Raw genomic sequence first — 21,651 nt, forward strand, 5'->3', positions numbered from 1 at the left:
CACCCCAGCAGTATGGTAGGCCGGAGGTAGGGAGGCCAAAAGGAGGCTGTTGCATCCCTCCAAGGGGAGGGGCGGAGGGGGTAGTAGCAACTTCGGCCTCTCCTGGCTATACTGTGAGGAAGATGGGAGGCCAGGTCCCTGACCCACAGAGCTTTTGGTCTAGTAGGCCCTTTGCACCTACCGGGTCTTCCACTGGTTAACACGGAATCCACACCACAGCCCTGTGCGGTAGGGGCTCTTGTCATCCCAAGTGGCTATTTGCTGGAGCCTCTGAACAGCTCCTAATTCTTTCACCCCCACCCCCTTTAAGTTGATTCTCACACCACAGCCAGAGTGAGCCTGTGAAAACTGTGAGCCAAATCATGTCACCGTTCGGCTCAAAACTTTGCAGAGACTCTATTTCACTCAGAGAAAAAAATAAAAGTCCATATGATGGCCTGAAAAGGCCCTGCACCATCTGGGCGGCCTCTAATTCCCTGACTCTATGACTTCTGACCCCCCTCGGTCACTCAGCAACAGCTACTATGGCCTCTCTGTTCCTCAGACTGTGGGTGCTCTCCCACCCCAGGGCCTTTGCACTGGCTATCCCCACTTCCTGGAGCACTCTTCTCCTAGTTGTGGCAATGTGGGGCTCTCTTACCTTCAAGTCTTGTTACCTTCTCAGGGAGTCCACCTTGACCACTTCATTTACAATTGACACCCCTTCCTCACTCTGCACTTGGGTCCTCCTTTTTGCCACCCCATCTTTCCCCCCATAACGTGTGCCATCTTCTCAAACACTCTAGAATAGTGGTGTCTAGTAGAACTGCCACGGGAGCCACACATTTAATTTGGAATTTTCTAGGAGCCAGATTTAAAAAGGTAAAAAGAAACAGGGGAAATTAACTTTAATACTATATTTTACTTAACCCCGACGTATCTCAAAATATCATTTCGCCATCTAATCAATGTAAAAATTATTAAGGAGAGACTTCCCTCTTCTTTTGTGTGAAATCTTCAAATCTGATGTGTGCTTTCTTCTTCCCGCGCATCTCAGTTTGGAGTAGCCACGTTTCAAGTGCTCAGTATACACACGTGGCTAGTGGCTACTGTTTTGGACCACATAGCTCTAAAATTTACTTTCCCTTTTGTCTGCCTCTCCCCCACCCACCCTCGCCCCCACCCCTGCCCCCACTAGAATGCAGGCAATGCGTGAGGGCAGAGATTTTTGTCTGTTTCGTTCATCGCTATACCTCCAGCTCCTAGAACAGTGCCTGGAACATAGTACATGCTTAATTAACGTTTGTCGAATGACACATTGCGAAACTGCGGCCGAGGTGACCGAGGGGTTCATCCCAAGGCTGTGGTGGCGGGTGAGGCCGGCAGCGGTGGTTGGTGGAGGGGCTCGCTGACAGGTGGAGACACTTGAATGGGGCTGGGCAAGGAGGGAATTCAGAGTCCGATGTTGGGATTAGGGACAGAAGCCTCTTGGTCAGTGCCAGGCACAGTTTCCTCCCTTTAGCCACCCTGGAGATGGGGCTCATGATTTCTGCTTGGCTGATGAGAAGCAGGAGCCTCAGAGAGGGTGAATAACGTGCCTGAATTTACGCACAGCCGGTAAATGGCCAAGCCAGAATTTAAGCCAGCTTTCCTGACTCCAACTCTAGTGCTTGGTCCACCGCACCGTGGTTGCCCTGGGCTAGGGCAGAACATCAACAAGTGAAAATGAATCGTCTAGACTGAATACAAACAGCCAGAAGAAAAGTGGGACAGGGGGAGGATGCAGTGGTGGCCAAACCCAGGGCTGAAATCCAGAGTCCCCAAGTGTGGTAAGGCAAGGCAAGGCAAGAGATGTCTCCAGGGGCTGGGGCTTGTCAGTGGAAGATCCGAAACCTAAGCACAAAAAGAATTGCAACATGCAGCCTTGGAGGAGAGAAACAGTCTTTAAATAGACTATGGGGAAAAGAAGGATAAAATGAAAATGTTGCATCCTTCAGTTGTATAAGACCTGCTCATCCCCCACCCTGGAGCGAGGCCCAGTGCCAAGCTGTCCCAGCTCATCTCCCCTCTGTGGGACTCACACCCTCCCCTCTGGCCTGGCCACTTTTTTCCCTAGAGATACACAGTGCTCCTTCTCAACTCTGATCTGCCCAGCCTGAGTCCCTTTCCCTTTTCCCTAAACAGTGACAGACCCTGGCCATAGCCCCCAAAGGCCTGGGGAGTATTTGCTTCTCCAAGGACACTGCCAACCTACTCTCTTCCCCCTCTGCAAGGAGGCTGGGTAGATCCATACAGATCTGGGTGATTCTGGGTCGGTTTTATATGTGAGGACCATCACGGCGGCCTGTGTGTGACTATGGCTGCCACAACCGTTCTTCCCATCCCTGTGCACACATGCCGCTCCTCCCATCAAGAAGTAGAGTCTATTTTTCCTCCTTTGAATCTGGCTGGCCGTAGGACTTGCTTTGACTAAGAGAATGTGGCAGAAGAGCTGTTCTGGGGCTTCTCGGCCTAGGCCTTAAGGGACAACGCAGTTTTCCATCTTGCCCTACTGGAAGGCAGCTCCATGTTGTGAGGAAGTCCAGCTACCCTGCTGGGGAGAGAGCCATGCAGAGAGAAAGAGAGAGGCTCAGGCAGGAACAGCTCCCAGCTGTTCCAACCATCCCCAGGTTGAAACAGCAGACATGTGAGCGATGTCATTTTGGATTTTCTGGGCCCAGGGGAGCAGCTCTTGCCAACAACACATAGAGTGAGAAGCCATCCGTTGCCCAAATGTACACAGTTACGAGCAAATACATGGACTGTTGCTGTTTCAAGCTATGAAGTTTTGGGGTGGGTGTTACCTAGCAATCATAACTAAATCATCCAACTACGCGGTCACTTCCTTGGGGCTAGGACCTTTGTCCCCTCCCACCCATAGTGTTTTATTGTTATGTGTGATGGTCTCAGGGGGTAGAATGAGGTTCAAGGAAGGAAGGACATGTGTGTAACAGACTCACAGTCCGGGGGTCTGTCTTGGTGGGAAGTCTGGTGGGAAGACTCAGGACAAGGGCTGTCCCAGGCAGGACAAAGTATTGTCCAAAGTTTTGGAGTGAGGAGAGCAAGTCATTTCCATCGAGGTCTTACCAGGAGGAAGTGGGCCTCATCTACAGCATGAGGGGGAGAGGCTAGAGACGAAGAGGAACTGGCAGAGAGAGAAGGTCAAGGAATTTGGAGGAGAAGCTAGCTAATGGAATCTTCTCCCTCCCGTCCTCCAGCACTTATGGGATACCAGCCATATGTGTTGTGCTCTGGTATAGAATGACCTCTCCTTTATAGGGGTAGCTTTAGCACACCCCAGCCTAGAGATGGGGGGATGGAGGAGGTGATCCTTGAGAGGCCCTGCTGGGTTGGCCTCAGAATTGTTGGGAGAGAGACAATTCAGCCACATCCACAGGCCATCATCCATCAGGACCCGCGGAATAGGGGAGGGGAGGGAAGGAATCAGTAAATATTTATAATCTGCCTGGAAAGGGAAAACGCAAAGCAAAGATAGGGCCTGGCTGAGCATCCGCAGAGGAGGGGACGGAAGCCACTCAGAAGGGGGAAGAGCTAGAATGGAGGGGAGCAGTGGTTCATAGGGAAAGGACTCATCAGGCTGAGGCATCCAGCGGAGGAGGGCTGGGCCTGGGTCTCCTCAGGACGAGCGGCTTGAGATCTGAAACAGCTTTTAAAAGGTTGCATTTGGTGTTGGTGGCGGTGGGATGGAGGGGTGATAGTCTGTTAGCGAGAGAAGTAAAGTACTGCCCTCAGGTAGCTCCCAGGCTGAGGGGGTGACATGGCCCTTGCCCTCAGGTTGTGCCCTGTCGTCACAGAGGTTCTAGTCTGAGGGAGGAGACAGAAGCCCCGCCAGCAGACACTTCTTTGTTGACTAAGATGGAAACCGCTCTCAAGAAGGTACTCCCTTGTTTTCATTTCGCTACGGTAGGTGTTTGGAATCACAGGGTATGGGTGCCTGATGAGCCCTTCCAGGGCCTGCACCGCCATCCTTCCCTCTTCTCCCAACACACATTTACAGGTCATGCAGGTCTTCTCTCTCCATTTGTTAAGAGCTGAGCATAGCTTACCAGTCTGCGCCCTGACACACATCCCCTCATAGTCTCTGGGTCTGGCTCCACGTGGGACAGAAGCCAACCTGTGTCCCCCTCCTGAGGCCCTGCTTGTCCCCTCTGCTGGGGAGGTCTGAGAACCTCATTCATCACCTCCTCAGGCTCCCTGCAGGGAGATCATGTCCCTGCTCCCCATCCTGTGTACAGCTGACGCCATCATCCTGGGACTGGAAGTCTCCCAGGCAACGGGGTGAAGGCATGTGGGGCTCTGCCTGGTGCCTCTGCAGAGCCCGTCTGGGCTGCCCTGAGCCCCACCAAGCCTTCTGACAGATCTAGATCAGAATCCTGGGTCTGCCACTGGCTAAAGCATCTCTCTGGGCCTTGCCTTTCTCTTCTCTGAAATGGGGACAGCCACATCGGCATCGTGAGCTTGAGGGGAAGAGGTGATGTTGACATGTCAAAGTACCTAATACAGTGCCTGGTACGTAGGATGTGCTCAAAACCAGTCTTTATAATTATGTTGTTATGTCTAGTTCCCAAGTCAATGTCTTTTTCTTCTCTGAGTTCCTACTTTGGTATAATTTGGTTGGTTTTTTTCCTCCTCACTTAAAAAAAATTTTTTTTAAAAGATTTCATCTATTTATTTGAGAGACAGAGCGCTTACGTGAGAGAGCGCATGCGCGAGCACATGGAGGGGGAGGGGCAGAGGGGAAGGCGAAGGACAAGCAGACTCTGCCCTGAGGGCAGAGCCCCACAGGGGCTCAACCCCACAGCCCTGAGACCATGACCTGAGCTGAAATCAAGTCTGCTGCTTAACCGACTGAGCCGCCCAGGCGCCCCCTCACTTTTAAATTTTTAAACTGAAATACCACAACCGGGTTTTATACTGATCTTTGCAGGTAGAGATCCTTCCTCTCTTGCTGAGAAGTGAGGCAAGCAAGTTCAGCCCTGGAGCCCGCGAGTGGGGAAGAGGGGTTGCACTGAAGTGAAGGGGTGTGGAGAGAGCCCTCCCAGTCAGGGATGATGCCCTGTGGCTCAGAACCCGCCAGGCACAAGGCAGGCGTGCCGTGAGTATTTGAGAAATTAATGAACAAATGAACAGGACCAGAACACAAGGCCATTCTTTTCTCCCTGTTTCCCCCAAACACACCAAGGGTCTCCAGTCTGAAAGAGGGGGCTTTGTGTCCACCCTTCTATACATAGCTGGGCTTTGGGCAGAAAACCTGGAGGCCTGAGGCAGGGCTGCCTGGGCCTGCTGCTCTCAGACTGTTCCCAGCATACATCTGAGGGGCCCCCAGTGGAGGAGGCTCCCAGGGGGCCCGCCTCAGAAGCCCCCCAAGACTAAAGTCCTATTGTTCTAGGATCTTTGCGGGGGGAAGATCTGTGGTATTGGTACAGCCCTCTGGGACTGGGGCAGGGAGAAGGAGGCTTTCCCTGGGACTTTGAGAGCTGGAAGCGTCCATTTCCTGGGGAGGCAGCAGGAGAATGTGTTCTGGGGAAATATTCAGGGAAGGTGTTTGCATATAGTTTTGCTTCTGGCACAGGAATCTCCATCCCCATTCTAGTTCCTTCTGCTTCACTCTCCAAGGCTTTCCTCCCGGTGGATCCACCCTCACTCCCTTCCATCCACCTTGAGAAACAGAGAAGGTGGCTGGGCCCGCATCTAGGGCCTGCTGGCCTCCTGAGGCTGGGATCCCATGGGGGAGGGCCTGTCCCTGGCAGACACCCTCGAGACGTCCTCTCTCCCGGGGTAAGACAGGTCTTCTTCCACACGAGCTCATCCACAAGCTCGCACACACGCAAGTGTGACAGGGGTCACTGCTCCCAGTCACGGGGCGGCCGCCTGGTTGGGTAAGGGCTGTGAGGGCAGGGGCTGTGAGGCTCAGCTGAGGGATCCGGCTTCTCAGGATGAGCCCCCATGGGGCTGGGGGCAGGGGGGTGCTGACCTGGCTGTCGTCCCATGACCCAGAGCTGCCCTCTGGGAGCTGCTGATTTTTCTGCAATAGCCACCTCCTGGATATTAATAACCCTCTGTCTGGCAGCCACAGGATTGATAACGCCGGGTCACTTCTGGTCCAGCCTGGCCTGACCGCCTCGGTTCAAATCCTGGCTGCTAATTCTGGGTCCCCGAGGTCCAAAAACCAAACCTAAAACACAGCTCCAACCCTGACCACTTCTAAACTGTGTATTAGGGCAAAATTACCTTTTTGAGTCTTAGCCGTTGTCTGTTAAACAGGTGCCATGACCCCTGAGGATCTGGGAAATGTGGATGGGCCTGGGGTGGTGGCTGGCATGGAGTAGGTGCCCAGGAAAGGTCAGCAATTGTCACCGTTGTGACTGGGCACAGGGTGGTGGGAAGAGAGGACTTGGGATCCCACAGAGGTGGGCTCTACTTTTCACATCAGTAGAAATTTCTGGCTGTCTGACCCCGGGGCAAGTTACTTGACCTCTCTGGGCCTCATTGTCTTTATCTGTGAAATGGGCATGATAACACCTATCTCCCAGGTGTTAATGTGGATTAAGTTAGTTAATGAATATAAAGTGATTGCCACTTAAGAGGGGCTCAATAAATATAGTACTCGTTGAATGAAAGAATGAACATTAGTCACATCACTCTGTCAGGGTCCCTAAGGACTGGGACAGAGTCTCTGTCATCAGGCTGGGTGCTCCCTGAGGATGGGTGTGCAACTCTGGGCTTGCTGCCTCGAGGCTGATCTACAGAACCCAACAAACGCTCAGCATCTCGGATGATTAATTCCCTTGGTCGGTAAGGAATGTGGAAACAGCCAGTGTAGAAACCCACAAGGGAAGACAGAAACAGCTTTTCCTTTCCTCTTAGTAATGGGGGGGATAGGCAGGACCTGAGACCCAGCACTTAGTCCTGCTCCTGGGCCTGGGAGAGGGGATGTTTCTGCCCACAGAGGTTATGAGAGCTCAGAGAATGCCCTCCTGGTGAGGCTGGTGGGCTTGCCCCCTTTCCTTTTGGCTGTGGCCACCTCAGCCACACCCTTGGCCCTGCCCAACTCCAGCGGCCATACTGAAAGCCCAAACTGTGGGTTTGTGTGTTGGGGGGGTGCAGGGAGGAAGGAGGGCGGAAGAGACATGAGTTGGGGGAAGAGCTCTGCCTGATGCTGGTAAACCCTCCCCCAGGCCCCATGACTTCAGAGAAACTGCCCACAGGTGCCAGGCCCAGCCGTTGGTTTTGGCCTAAAAGGAAGTTTCCCTGAAGACTCTCTTATCTCAACCGGCCTGGTGTGGCTGCTGAGAAGGAGTGAAGGAAGCCATTCGCTCCCTTGCCCACCACCACATGCCCACTCCAAAGGTTTTTCCTGGCCTTTTCACCCCAGCCACACTTCTGGGGGAGAGAGGGGAGGCGGTGGCTCAAGCTGGGGGTGTCTGTGGGTCTGAGGGAGTTCTAGGAACTCTCATTTTTGTCCCCACCCCCCACAGTACTGGGTACCTGGATATCTGAGCTTCTCCTGCTGTCTTAGTCCTACGTGCGCTTCCTGGTCAGCCTGACCCTGACAGGTATGAAGAGGAAATGTCCTGGAGGTAGGGTTGCCAGACACAGCAAATAAAAATACAGGACACCCAGTTAAATTTTCATTATTTGTCTGAAATTCAAATCTAGCTAAGCATCCTGTACTTAGTCTGGCAACCCTACCTGAAAGGAGTGGCTGGACCTTCCTCCTAGGTGATTCCTTCAGGTGCCTTGAAGATTTATTTATTTATTTGAGTGGGGAGGGGCAGAGGGAGAGAGAGAGAGAGAGTCTCAAGCAGGCTCCTCACTGAGCACAGAGCCCGACTCAGGACTCGATCTCACGACCTTGAGTGGAAATCAAGAGTTGGACGCTTAATCGACTGAGCCACGCAGGCGCCCCCCACCCCCTTCAGGGGCTTTGATGCTTCTCTCCTTCCTGCTCATCCTTCTTGCTGCTTTGCCAGCAAGGTTCCCAGTGTAGACATTGCATTTGGATAGGCCCCTGTTTTGGATATGTCCCTAATTTTTGCCTGCAGCAGAGATGTGAAGCAAATTAGAAGCTCTCTGAGAGCAAAGGCGGGGTCTCTCTCCTCAGACTGGGGGCTCCCTGAGGGGAGGGGCTTTGTGTCACTGCCCCTCAGCCCAGGAACCTCCATTTCTCCTCCCCATCATATTAAGACCATTTTCTGGAGGAAATGAATCTGACCCCCAAGCCTGACCTTTTCCTTAGACTCAAAAGAGTTTTGACTGCTGGGACCTAGGGGAGCCCAGGAGAGCCTGCTTCTCTCAGCAAACCACCTTCTCCTCTTTTCTGATGCTCGACCAGTGGTAATTCTCTCCCCCAGCCTTGTTTTTGCAGGCAGGGGGCTCAAGAAGTCCCCAGGCTCTGGGAACTTACAGTGGAAATTCTGTGGTGGGAACCACCTGAGCTCTGGCTGGGGCTCAGTCCCTGACCGGCCCTGTGGCCCTGGGCAGTCTCTGGTTCCTCTCCGGGCCTCAGTGTCCCTATATGTGCAGTGGCGATGTATCTAGCCTGCTGACCTTGGAGCAGTGTTTTCCAAACTGCAAACTGATCTGTCAGGGGGTCAGGAGGTCAGTTTAGGGGTTTGCAGCCAGCATTATGCTTTTTCTGAAATATGAAAGAGAATAGAAAATATTCAGAGAGCCTTGTGAGTAGTAAGGGTCAATATTATTTCTCGAAACTCTTGGGGTATCTGGGTTCATATGTGCTCAGGGGTCATGGTGTAGGATGTATTTTTTCACATGGGTTATGGTAAAACAAAAATGTCAGGAAGACACTATCTTAGAAGCTGTGACAGAAGGTGGCAGGGGCAGCTGGAGACCCTGAAGTGGGGGTCTGCTACTTCTTTACCTCATGGCTGCCGGGCCAGCAGGCAGCGCCCTCTCGGGGGCTCTCTTTCACTCTCCTAGGTGGTAGTCTTGTCTTCCTGCCCTGCCTCTGTGGGCACTGACCCACCCTCCCCAGAGACCAGGGCCCTCCCCGCTGAGAGCCCTGAGGGGCTGGGGCTGGTTCCCCGGCCAGTGCCACAGAGGAAGGTGCTGGGATCCTCAGCTTGGCAGTGCCCAGCCTGCCCCGCTGCCTGTCACTGGCCCACAGTAATACTGTATTGGGAAACCGAAGCTCTGGCCAAGTGGAGAAACACTGCTCCCTCCCTAGCTTTCCCAACTTTCCCACCGTGCCAGCACTAAAGCTCATTAACCCCTTCCTGGGGGCTGGGGGCTGGGCCCTCTCCAGGCCTTGTGGGGTCCGGGTGGGTGGACATGACAGAGAGGGTGAGGGCCTGGGGACCCTCCGCTGTGTGACCTGACAAATCTCTGGCTTTCTGAAACTCACTGCTCTATCTTTCCTCTGGGGAATAAGATCCAGGTGTGACCCACATTCTGGAGAGGATTTGAGGATAAGACGGGAGGAGGTTGGGAAAGACCTGGTGGAACTGCTAGATTGTTATATCACTGCTTGCCTCCATCTCCGTGGGTGCTGTCGTCTTGGGGTCCAACTCACATATTGTAAAACGGGTGGAAGGGGAATAGGCCCTGGAGCTGGGTCAGACTCACTCAGGGAGGGGAAGATTTGGTTTGGGAAATAAAGATAAAATCAAAAGCTCTTGACCTGTGGGCTTTCAGTCTGAGGAAAAGAACAGCTTTGTTTCAGGGAGTCCCAGTCTGAGGGGGTACATAGCCCTGCTTCAGGGAGCCCCAGTCTGAGGGGGAGACACAGCCCAGCCCTCGGGGAGCCCCAGTCTGAGGGGAGACACAGTCCTGCCCTCAGGGAGCCCTAGTCTGAGGGGGAGACACACAGACCTGCCCTCAGGGACCCCAGTCTGAGGGGAAGACACACAGACCTGCCCTCAGGGACCCCAGTCTGAGGGGGAGACACACAGACCTGCCCTCAGGGAGCCCTAGTCTGAGGGGGAGACACAGCCCTGCCCTCAGGGAGGTGTAGTTTAAGGGGCAGACACAGCCCTGTCCACAGGGAGCCCCAGTCTGAGGGGGAGGCATGTGGAAGTCTATCTCCTTGACCCTTCTCCTTGGGGTGGAGGCCCCTCTCCCTGGAGGCCCTGAGCTGGCTGGTTTGGGGAAGAGGCATTACCATTCCTTCCCTGCAGTGTTTGCCTATAGCCTTAGGTGTCATACGATCAGGAGAGTACCAGGGAAGAGTCCTTTCCCTCAGCCATGCCCACTTTCACCCTGCTAGCTCTCTCCCTCACTGGCTGACCACAGGTCTGAAGTCACTTCTTAAAATCCGTCTTTAGATTTAGGGCTAAAAGGGATGTTGGAGGTCTGTGAGTCCCAGATCAGAGGAGGAAACTGAGGCCTAGAAAGGGGAAGAGTCCTTCCTGAGGTCACACAGGGAAGTTAAGTGTTGACCTTAACTCCCAGGCCTGTGGTCTGGGCTAGATGGAGACTTTGGGGGATGTGGGTCCACTCAATCCATGTGTGAATGAGAAGGCACTGTGAGGGAGGGTGCGCATGCGCGCATGCGCGCCTGTGTGCGTCTGCGTCTGCGTGTGGGGGTGGGGGGGCTCCGGCTCCCCTGTGAGCGCATGTGTGTTGACATGGGTGTCCTCCGTGAGGGGTCTAGTTCTGTCTCAGTGCAGGGAGGAGAGGGACAGGGACAGGCCTGCCTAAACCAGGGACACTGGACAGGTCTCATCCCATTCCCATGCCAAGTCCACCTGGCCCAACCCTCTTGGGACCAAGGGCAGAGGGCAATGAGTCACAGATGACTCAGGTGCTGGAGGCCACAGCCACGCGTGGCACCTGATAGTCGAGAAGAACTAGGCCTGTTCCTGGACAGACAGGTGACCCGGGAGGCTGACCTTGTGAGGTTCCTTTCCTAGAAGACAGGAGGGCTGTTGGGCTGAGCCATGTCCACTCCCCCAGAGGTGTGGGATCAGGGTCATGTTAAATGGGAAAGAGTTTTCCCCGGCCCTTTGGAGACAGCAGCTAGTAGCCACTGCCCTGCTCTGCTCTTAGACTGGGTCTGACAGCCCTGTCCTCTTTGCCTCGAGGCAGGAGCACTGAAGCCTTGACCTGCTGCTTGATCCGGAGGCCTGGGCCACAAGATGAGACTGGCTGGGATGTGGACAGCATCCTGGGTTTGAATCTGACTATGCGATCCGGAGCTGCACTGTTGCCCTTGGGGCCCACCCTCTGCAGCATGAGGGGTTGTGTTGGAAACCTTGGAAGTTTCTTTCTTTCTTCTTCTTCTTTTTTTTAAAGATTTTATTTATTTGACAGAGAGAGACACAGCGAGAGAGGGAACACAAGCAGGGGGAGTGGGAGATGGAGAAGCAGCCTTCCTGCTGAGCAGGGAGCCCGATGCGGGGCTCGATCCCAGGACTCTGGGATCATGACCTGAGCGAAGGCAGACGCTTAACGACTGAGCCACCCAGGTGCCCCTGGAAAGCTTGGAAGTTTCTTTTAGCTTCACCCCTGATCAAAGCTTGAAGGCTGGGCTGAGGGAAGGCCTGCAAGATGCCCCCTCTCTCTCCCCTCTGCTTGAGATGGGGGACTGGGGAGGAGTGGACTGGGGATGGGAAGTCCCGGCCTGGCAGGGTATGCCCCAGGGTCCCTGTCCACCTGAGACACCCTGCTGATTACAGGGTGAGCAGCCGCAACCAGACACTGTAATCTGCCATCCTCCCTCCTGCCAAGGGCCTGCTGCCGCCTTTCCTAGTGCTTTTTACAATTGTTTCCTAGGAACCCTGGGAAGGGGGAAGCCCTCATCCCCATGGCGTGAGGCTGAAGCCAAAAAGAGGTGAGGAGAGGGAGGGAGATGAAGAGAGAGGGAGGTCGGCAAGGGGGTGTGAGGAGAGAGGGAGGGAGGGAGAGGATGGGGGGCAGCAAGGAGATGTGAGGGGAAAAGAGAGAGGCGTAGTTTGACAGCAGAAGGCTCTCCCTGGATGACAGACTGAGGAAGAGGAGGGGGAGGAAGGTGGATGTCCAATCTCTGCCCCTCAGACCCCAGCTTAGATGCTCTTCCTCAGAGAGCCACTGACCCCATTACCTCAAGCAGCAGCCTCCTCCTCCATCACTTTCTACAGTTTTGCCCTTTAGTGAGGAAAGGGTGGCTCAGATCATGTCCCTCTTGGGCTCAAATCCTTGCAGCAGCTCCTCATTTCCCAGAGAGCAAAAGCCAAAGCCCTCACATGGCCCTAAAGGACCTCCATGATCCCTTCCCAGGCTGGCTGCCTCCCTGACTTCCATCTTCAGCTCCTTCCCTTCCATTGCTGGAACCCCACAGGCCTCCTTGCTGTCCTTCAAACATATGCGGTATGCTCCTGCACCAGGACCTTTGCACGACCTTTCCCCCCCGGAATGTTCTTTCTCCGGCTATCTGCAGGACTCACTCCCTCGCCTTCTTCAAGTTTTTTGCTCAAATACCACCTCCAAAATGAGGCCTCCCCTGAGCTGCCTGTTTAAAATGGCGACATTTTCCCCACACTCTCATCTCTTACCTTACTCTTTTTCCTAAACGCTGATCACTTTCCAATGCCCTCACATTATAAAATGCACTTATTTATTATGTTCACGATATAGTGTTGGTCTCCCCCCGCTCCCCCCCCGCCGCCCCAACTAGAATTTAACTTCCACAAGGGCAAGTATCTTTGTCTGTTTGTTCACTGATGTATCTTACGTCCCTGGAATAGCATCCAACACATAGTAGGTGCTCATTTTGTTGAGAGAGGGACTAGCACCTATCCCTGTGGGAGGGACCTGTTCTCTCTACCTCTACTACTTACCCGCTCCCCCATCAATGTTTCTGTTTATAATCTGTCCTCCAACCTGGAACAACAGTTCTGTGACAGCTGGGGCCTTGTCTTTCTCCTTCGCTGGTGTTCTCCTGGCACTTCTCTGGCTCAGAGTAGGCACCCAGTAAATATTTTTTTGGCTGGATGGAAGGGACGAGGGAGAGTAGGAAGGCAGGACAGTGACCAGGAATAGGCCCATATGGTGGGGGGGAGTTCCTGCAGAAGAGGATTGGGGGTGTCCACTGGTCACTCTCAGGTCCCATAAGATCCGCCCATCTAAGTGGGAGACATGCTCATCCAGGCCTGTACACACACACACTCTCTCTCTCTCTCTCTCTCTCTCTCCAGGGTGATCACACATCTGCATACAGACGAGAGAGGGGGGAAGAAAAGGCCAGAAATTGTACTACCAGGTTGATGATAGCATCAGGCTTAACCACTGGGGGCTTCCTGGAGGAGGTGGACTAGTGCTAGAGCCCCACATGAGGAAGACCATCAGACACCTCTAGTCAGAAGTAGACAAGGACTGGGGCGCCTGGGTGGCTCAGTCGGTGAAGCGTCTGCCTTTGGCTCAGGTCATGATCCTGGGGTCTTGGGATTGAGCCTCATATTGCGTCGGGCTCCCTGCTCAGCAGGGAGTCTGCCCCTCCCTCTGCCTCTCCCTCCACCCCCCAGCTTGTGCTTTCTCTCTCACTCTCTTTCTCTCTCAAATAAATAAATAAAGTCTTAAAAAACAAAACAAAACAACCCACGAAGTAGACAAGGACCATGTGGAGGGACTGGGATGGAAGGGAAAGAGGAAGGATGTGGCAGGGGTCAGCAGAGGCCCAGGTGAGAGGCAGGGCTGAGGCAAGGCTGAGACGGGCCCGTCAAGACCCCAAGGGCTTGGGGGGGGGGCTCCAAGGGGGCTTTACAAGATTCAGGAGGGAGGAGGTTAGGTTTCCCACCCAGAATCCCTAAAGGAGGAATCTGTCGCCTTTCTCTGGTGTCTGTCCTAACAGGCACAGGGAGATGGTCAGGAGGCCCCCAGGGGGGGCTCTGCCTGCAGGGTCTAATGCCCCTGTTTCCCTCAGAAGGTGGCACTGAGAGTGTGGTTTTGTATTGATCCCAGGTAGTAGTTTTTTCCAATAAAAAGGAAACTCTTGACTTAGGAAAAAGAACCATGCCCAAATCCGGTGATCGCATTTGTATAAGATGAAAATGGGCTGAGAGAGTGAGCAAGAGTTAAAGAACCACGAACCCCAGGCCCGGGGCCGCCCTGCCAGCCTCGCTGTCCCCGGCCGCACGGCCTAGCCGCCCGCAGCACGGTGTAGAAAACCCAGAAGGAAAACGATTTTGAAATTCTACTGTGATGGATAACACTTCTGGAGATTTTGACCATTTTCAGAGCCGGGCCTCTGCTTCCCCATCCTCTGTCACAACCTCCTTTGAATTCTTGAAAAGGCTCTATCTTTTGTTGTCATGTGGACACTCTTATGTGCTAGACATTAATGGAACAGGTTGTGAGCAAAGGACACTGGGCTTTTTTTCCTGAAACACGACTGGTAACCCTTGGCTTCCCTTGTAACCTGTCACTTTCCTGTACCTGGAAATGGTATCGCCACCCCCGTCGTTGCTCAAGCCCAAAGCCTGGCTTTTGTATTTGATCTCTGCTTTTGCTTGAGCCCCACATCCAAATCCATCAGCATCCTGGGGCCTGTTCTACTTCAGAAATATTTCCATCCCTTGCCCCACTCTTCCCACCATCTCTCCTGGGTTTTGTGGCTTCCTTGTTCCCTTCCGGTCCCTCCAATTTGTGCCCCTCCCAGCAGCCAGGATGAGCTTTGACACCACATGCGGGAACATGCTTCCTCTCTGCCTAAACCCTCCCCACTCACCGCATAAAGCCTGCCCTCCTTACCTGCCTCCTGACCAAATCTTCCACCTCCTGGAGGCCCCTCTCACCCCCTGTACACACTGATCTCTCCGTTCCTTGAACATATCAGTTTCATGTCTGTCTTAGGGACTTTGCACTTGCTGTTCCCTCCTTCTAGAACATTCCAGCTCCACACCTTTGCATGGATGCCTCCTCCTCACCTTTTAGGACTCAGCTCAACTATCACCTCCTCCAAGAGGCCTCCTTTGAGCACCTCCCCTTGACAATATCAATCACGTCAACAATTACATCATGTTTTATTTCTTCATAGTATTCCTCACTAGCTAAATTAATTTTGTTCACATGTTTATTGTCTTCTCCCTCTCTAGGATTCCAGGAGAGCAGGCACCTCGTCTGGGTGAGTTACCACTGCATGCTCATGCCTAGTATTTGGGGTTTGTTACATATTTCTTGAATGAATGAATGAACGAATGAATGAATGGATAGATGGATGGACGTTCCAACTCTGCCTTTGCTAGTCTTGTAGATTTTGCAGAGATTTTGCAACCTCTCTTACACAATCAGGAGCTTGGTAACCTGTTTGCACTCTCATTCCAAGGATTTTAGGCTTGCTTGGCCAATCAAGTTGTAGCTCATCAATTCTTGGCGGCCCCACCCCTGCCAGCAGGGCCCAGAACACACAGTAGGTTCTTGACACACACTGGGGGCCTGAGTTGCTTAGTTCAGCCAGGCTCCTATACTGATTATCCAGGTGACTTTAAGCAAGTCCGTCTATCTTTTGTTGTTTATATTCCTCATCTGGAAAGATAAAGAGGTTTGCACAGATAGTCTCAGATTCTGTTTGACTTTCAAGGACCAGAATGGAATGAACTAGCTCAGGAGGTTTTTGTGGATTGGGAATGGGTGGGGGTAGGGAGAGGGTGGTGAGCTATTTGGAGGGGGTCTCAGATAAGACTTCCTTCCCAGGGCCTTGAGGATTGGCTTTGGGGGACCCTTTGGCTGAGGTTTGCTGCCCGAAGTTTAGGATTTGCCCCTCGTCATTTCTCGCTTCCCCGGAACTTCGACTATGAAAGCATGGCCTGAGGGCTGTGGCTGCTAGTCTGTCACAGAGCAAGCATCTCCAACCTGAGGCAAATGAACTGCCTGAAATTACTCACACGGACTTTGGGGGTATGCCAATGAATGTATCTGGGGGAGAGGAAGTTCTTTGCTTTTGCGTTCTCCAAGGGCTCTGTGCCCCCTCAAATTTAGGAAACCATATTTAGAAGGCCAGGCTGACTAAGATGAGTAATAGAAGGAGGAGGAAGAGAAAGTACCCTATTCCCCAATTTTTTCATGTCTTTTCTGGACCTGTTTCCTCTTCAGTAAATTAGAAGTTTGGGTGATACTAGAATAGCATCTAGCATTTAGAATAATAATGCTTACTTTTATTTCATGTATATTATCTCATTTATTCTTCCCCAAAGCCCTGGGAAAGTATTCCCTTTCGACATCTCTGTTTTCCAGATGACAAAGCCAAGGTTTGGGGAGGTTGGGTGACTTGCCCGAGGTCACACAGCCTGTGGGTGACAAAGTGGGCCTGGGACCCAGCTGCTAGCTCTCGGGGTCTCCCACTAGCACTCTGGGCCAGGGGGAGTAAGGAGAGGGGAGAAGAGGAGGAGGTTGAGGGGGAGGAGGTCATGCCCAGATGGAAATCCTTAGCTCCTTCCATTGAATCCAGAAGGCCTCCAGGAGAAGGGGGCGCTTGGGGAGCTGGGGAGCGGGGCTGTGGAGCTGGAGAGGGGAGGAATTCCCAGGCAGCTGAAAGCATCCTTTCTGGTGGGTTCTCAGGTATTTATGGTCTCTTCGGATGGCTTGAATGCAGGTGTGGGTTCCCTATCGGACTTTGGGCTCTGCCTCAGGCCTCAGGCTGGGGAGACTTTACGGAATGTGCCCCTTGCCTTCCAGAGCCACCTTTGGCCTTACCTGCTGTTTACCCTCCTCTTCCTCCCCCTCTACCCCCTTGGCAGCCTGAGCCAGTGCCAGGAAATTGTTGGTCAAAGGTGAGGTCACCAAGAACCTGGAGAAACAACAGGTCCTCATTAACCTTGTTTATCTGTCAGCTACCTGTTGCCTTATAAGGTTCCTCCTGCCCCTTCTCATTAACTGTGTCTCCTGCTCCCTTAGAAGCTCAGATTCTCCCAGAAGATTTCTGTATTTCTTTCAGGCTGACCCTTCCGAGATGCTCTTCCTGTTTCTGGCATGTGGTCTCTCTATCTATCAGGCCGCATCTCAGATTATGTGGTCACCTGGGTCGAGATGCCGGCTTCTTAGTGAGGCTGTAAGCTGCTGGAAGGAAGGACAGTGTTTGTTTACCATTGTGTCCTCAAAGCCTGGCGACAATGTCTGGTCCAACAGATGGGTGAATGAAGGAATGAGATTAATGTCCTGTGTCTACAGTTCAGAACTCACCTGCTCTAGGAAACCTCCCGGGATTACTTCCACCCTGCTCTTATCATCCTCTCATTCCTACCTATGGTCTGCCTGTCTATCCTGTCCTGTCCTCTGCTCGCTGTTGATCTTCTTTCAGGTGGGTGCGTTCCACAGGTGAACTCTGTGAAGGCAGAGACCGTGTCTTCTAATTCTCTCGTGTGGCCCCCTGATCCCCACCCCACCCCAGTGCCCTGCACTCAGCAGACCCCTAACTGATGCTTACTAACTAACTGGCCCGTGGGATCTGGGCCAAAGTGGGCCCAGGAAGGTCAGATCATTTCTCAAGGTCACCCAACTTAGTAGTGAAAGAGCTTCGGCCTGTCCAGGCCCAACCTGCACATCCCTCCTCAGACCCGGGGCTCCTTTTGCGTGCAGTGCTGATATTTTAAAACCATAAACGTTCATGCATTTTTCACTCAAAAGACTTTTGGCCAGAGCCTTCCATGTGCCAGGCACCGTGCTCATTCTGGTTCTCAGAGTTGGAGGTGAGATAGTTCCTGACCTCAAGGAGGTGAGATATTTACCAGAGCAGTCTTCAGCGTTAGAGCAAATGTCAGGGCAGTCAGAGAAAGCTTCCCTGAGGAGGCAGCACATGAGGCCCTTAAAACATTCTTACACAACCATTCATTTGGTGCAAGGCATTTAAGAGAGCCCTTGCCCATCTCCTTTAGTCCAACATATGCCGGCGACCGGCCTGTGGGCCTGGTTCTTGGAGAAGGGGAGAATGTGGGCCATTCCCCAGCAAGCCCTGCTCCATCAGGAGCCAGAGATGGCAGCTAGCAATGAGAGGGCCTGTCGCCTGCCGGCAGACATGCTGGCTCAGAGATGGGCAGAGATACTCCCGAGGCCCTGCGGTGACCCAGAAGCCAAGGTCTGGTCAGGATGGGGCGATGCAGCCAGAACCCCAAGGCGGTCTGACTCCCCGCCCCCGCCCCGTGCTCTCTCCCCGAGATCGCCCACATCCCTTTGCCTTCACAAGGCCAGTGCCTTCGCCGGGCAGGGCTCTGGGCTGGGTGTGGGGCGCGGAAAGAGAGGTCCTTACCAGGGCCTGCTCCTCGCCCAGTGGCAGATGGGCACTGAAAAGATGGCCCAGGCTGAGACACCTGTTGGAAGGAGGGGGGGTATGAAGGAAGCCTAGCAGCTGGGGCAGAGAGGATGCCCATCAGAGAAAGTGTGCCTCCTGGAGACGTGCGTGCACAGCAGAGGTCCCATTTCTCACGAGCAGGGCAAACCTATCCGAGAAAGAGAGAAGGAAAGGGTCTTGTTGGCTGTGAGCCTGCCTGAGCAGGCTGCCTGCAGCTCCCAGGCCTTGTTTTCACCCCTAGCAGCCTCAGGGCACAAAGTCCAGTGGGGTGATTTTGTCATCTCTTCCCAGGGCAGCCTTAAAGGGCCAGCACCTTCACTCCGGGTTAATGGTTACCTGTTGGGTCACCAACAGCCCCGGATGTCAGTGTGTACGAGGATGGGTGGGAGGTGGTGACAGAGGGGTGGCCCTGGGGCGGCGCTGAGCAGACACCTGAAGAGGAGGATGGTGGCTCCTTTGAACACATCCTCTCAGGGCCTGCCTCCCCTCCTGGCTGGCCTTGGGCCACATGTGTCTTTAAGGGCAAACAGCCCGGGGAACTTGTGAGCCCAAAAGGGAGGGTAAAGTCCAGGGTGCTTCTCCCCCGAGCTCTGACAGGAGAGTAGTTTGGGAGAGGAAAAAACCTGCCTGGCTTAGGATTCCCAGAGCGGGGGTGTGTGTGTGTGTGTGTGTGTGTGTGTGTGTGTGTGTGTGTGGTCTTCCAGTCAAATGAGAGGGAAGAGCAGGTCTTGGGCCCTCAGGAGGTCAGGGCTTGGCTAGGCAGGTCCCTGGGGTCCCTCACCCTCAACCACTAGACATACGCATGTCCTACACACTTGGAAGGTACGCCAACATCATCCCATCCTGACCTGGCAACTCTCCGGTCCTTCCATTCTCCATCTCTGTCCCACCCCCCAGCCTTGGGAAGCAGAATAATAAGTAATAATATTGATAATAAGGGCTACCCTTTGTTAGGCCCTGGGGATATATATAGATTCATTTGTAATCCTTTCAACAGCCCTGCGAGAGGGTACAGATCTCACCCCCATGTTTCCCAGAGTGTAGAAGGGAGCCCAGAGAGCTTATGTAACCGCCCAAGATCGCACACAGAGCCAGGGGCAGAGCGGGACTCGACCCCTGGTCTGTGTTGCATCAAAGTTCCGTGCTTTTTACCACTGTGGGTGATGGGCTGCGGCCCTGCTGTTTCTCCAGCAGACTGGCTTAGCCAAGCCTCCAGAAGGCTTTCATGATTTGCCCCAGCCAGCCTGGGAATGGATGAATGAATAAGCAAAATGCAGTCTGTACATATAATGGAGTACTATTCAGCCCTCCAAAAGAAGGAAATTCTAACACACACCACAACATGGATCAAACTGGAGGACATTTTGCTAAGTGCTCTATGCCAGTCACAAAAAGACAAACGCACAGGAAGAGCAGGATGGGGTCACAATAGTCCCAGATGTCAGTGTGTGCGAGCATGGGTGGGAAGCGGTAGGAATCTAGGGGCCTCGAGCTTGGCCGTGTTGGATTGTCTGTCACTGCCTTGGGCTCCGTGTCAGGAGGCTGTGGCCTCCCTGCACCCTGGGGGCTCCCCAAGGGCAGGGCCAGGGGCCCTGAGGGGGCTTGTCCAGTAGCCCAGGCCTGGAGGAGGCAGAGGGATGGACAAGATGACCCTCACAGGAAAGTCTGTTGTGGACAGGGCCATCCCTATTTCTGTGAAGACTTTATCTCAAGCTCCCCCTCCTTTCCTACTCGTGGTTCACAGAGCAGTTCAGGACTTTTGTCTTTTCTCAGGCATTGAAAGCTAATTATTTCCACCAGATTCCTGCCTGTTGCTTTTAACTTATCATCTGGCTCAGAGACCACAGGCCGCAGCTTATCCTTTCTCAAGCCCTTTGTACACACAGTTTCTTAGGGGTTTGGCAGAGCAGGTTTTATTAATCCCACTAGACAGATGAGGACACCGAGCCCTGGAGCGAGGAAGCGCCACGACCAGAGCCTAGCGAGGCCTGGTGGCAGAGACCAGCCCTGCCCTCAGCCTGGGCCTTGCACAGCTTCTCCCGCCGGAGCTGCTTCTCCCGCCCTCCCTCAGGGAACTTTCTCATCTCAGGCTCACTTGCTTTGGAGTTACACTTTGTCTCTAATTCTTTTACTTAATTTTTGTTTATTGTGGTAAAGCACACTTAACATAAAATTTACTGTCTCAACCACTTCAAAGTGTACATACAGTTCAGTGGCATTGAGTACATTCCTGTTGTTGTGCAACCATCCCCACCATATTTCTCTAGAGCTTTTTCGTCGTTTCCAACTGCAGCTCTGTACCCGTGAAGCACAGACTCCCCTTCCCTGGCTGACCCCAGCCCCTGGTGGCCGCCATTCTACTTCCTGTCTCTGTGAATTGGACTACCCTAAGTACCTCATGTAAGTGGAGTATTTGTTGTTTTGTGACTGGCTTATTGCACTTAGCAAAATGTCCTCAAAGGCCCATCCATGTTGTAGAATAATGTTAGAATTTCCTCCCTTTTGAAAGCTGAATGATACTCCATCGTATGTATAGACCACATTTGGCTGATCCATTCATCCATTGATAGGCCCTTGGGTTGCTTCCACTTTTTAGCTAGTGTGAATAATGTTCACCATGTCCACACTATGAACTCGGGTGTATGAATATCTTTTTGAAACCCTGCTTTCAATTCTTTGGGGGTAATATACCCACAAGTGAAGTTGCTGGATCATACAGTAAGTCCATTTTTCGTTTTTTGAGGAGCCACCAAACTGTTTTCCACAAAGGCTGCACCATTTTCTGTTCCCACCAACAGTGCCAATTTCTCTACATCCTAGTCAGCACTTGTGATTTTCAGGTTGTTTGATAGTGGACAACCTGATGGGTGTGAGGTGGTACCTCATTCTAGTTTTGATTTGCATTTCCCTGATGATGAATGACATTGAGCATCTTTTCATGTGCTCATTGGCCATCTGTATGTCTTCTTTGGGAAAGTGTCTCTTCAAGTCTTTGCCCGTTTTCGAATTGGGTTATTTTTGTTGTTGTTGAGTTTTGGGAGTTCTCTATGTATTCTGGGTATTAATCCCTTATTGGGTATCAGATATACGATTTGTAAATATTTTCTCCCATTCTGGGGGTGGCCTTTTTACTTTTTACTTTTACTTGATAGTGTTTTTTGATGCACAGAAGATTTTTTTAAATGTATTTTTTAAGATAATGCAAGATATGTTAAGAAAAAAAAAAGAAGAAGAAGAAGGTAGCGGGAGGGGAGGAATGAAGCGGGGGAAATCGGAGGGGTGGACGAACCATGAGAGAAGATGGACTCTGAAAAACAAACTGAGGGTTCTAGAGGGGAGGGGGGTGGGAGGATGGGTTGGTCTGGTGGTGGGTGTTGAGGAGGGCACGTTCTGCA

At 52.8% G+C, this 21,651-nt stretch overlaps 1 protein-coding gene and 1 long non-coding RNA gene across 2 annotated transcripts in view; both read left to right on the plus strand.

Moving 5' to 3' along the window:
- POLH (DNA polymerase eta) overlaps nt 1-21,651 on the plus strand; it is a 277,794-nt gene that overhangs the window by 164,773 nt on the left and 91,370 nt on the right. The window lies entirely within an intron of this gene.
- Nucleotides 15,065-21,651, plus strand: part of LOC145722831 (uncharacterized) — a 19,306-nt gene continuing 12,719 nt past the window's right edge. Inside the window, exon 1 of the long non-coding RNA XR_014147399.1 lies at nt 15,065-15,097. This is a non-coding gene — a long non-coding RNA (uncharacterized LOC145722831). The remainder of the gene's footprint in view (nt 15,098-21,651) is intronic.

This window comes from Leptonychotes weddellii, chromosome 8 (genome assembly GCF_054177405.1).
Source record: "Leptonychotes weddellii isolate Sample4059 chromosome 8, ASM5417740v2, whole genome shotgun sequence".
Taxonomy (NCBI): Eukaryota; Metazoa; Chordata; class Mammalia; order Carnivora; family Phocidae; genus Leptonychotes; species Leptonychotes weddellii.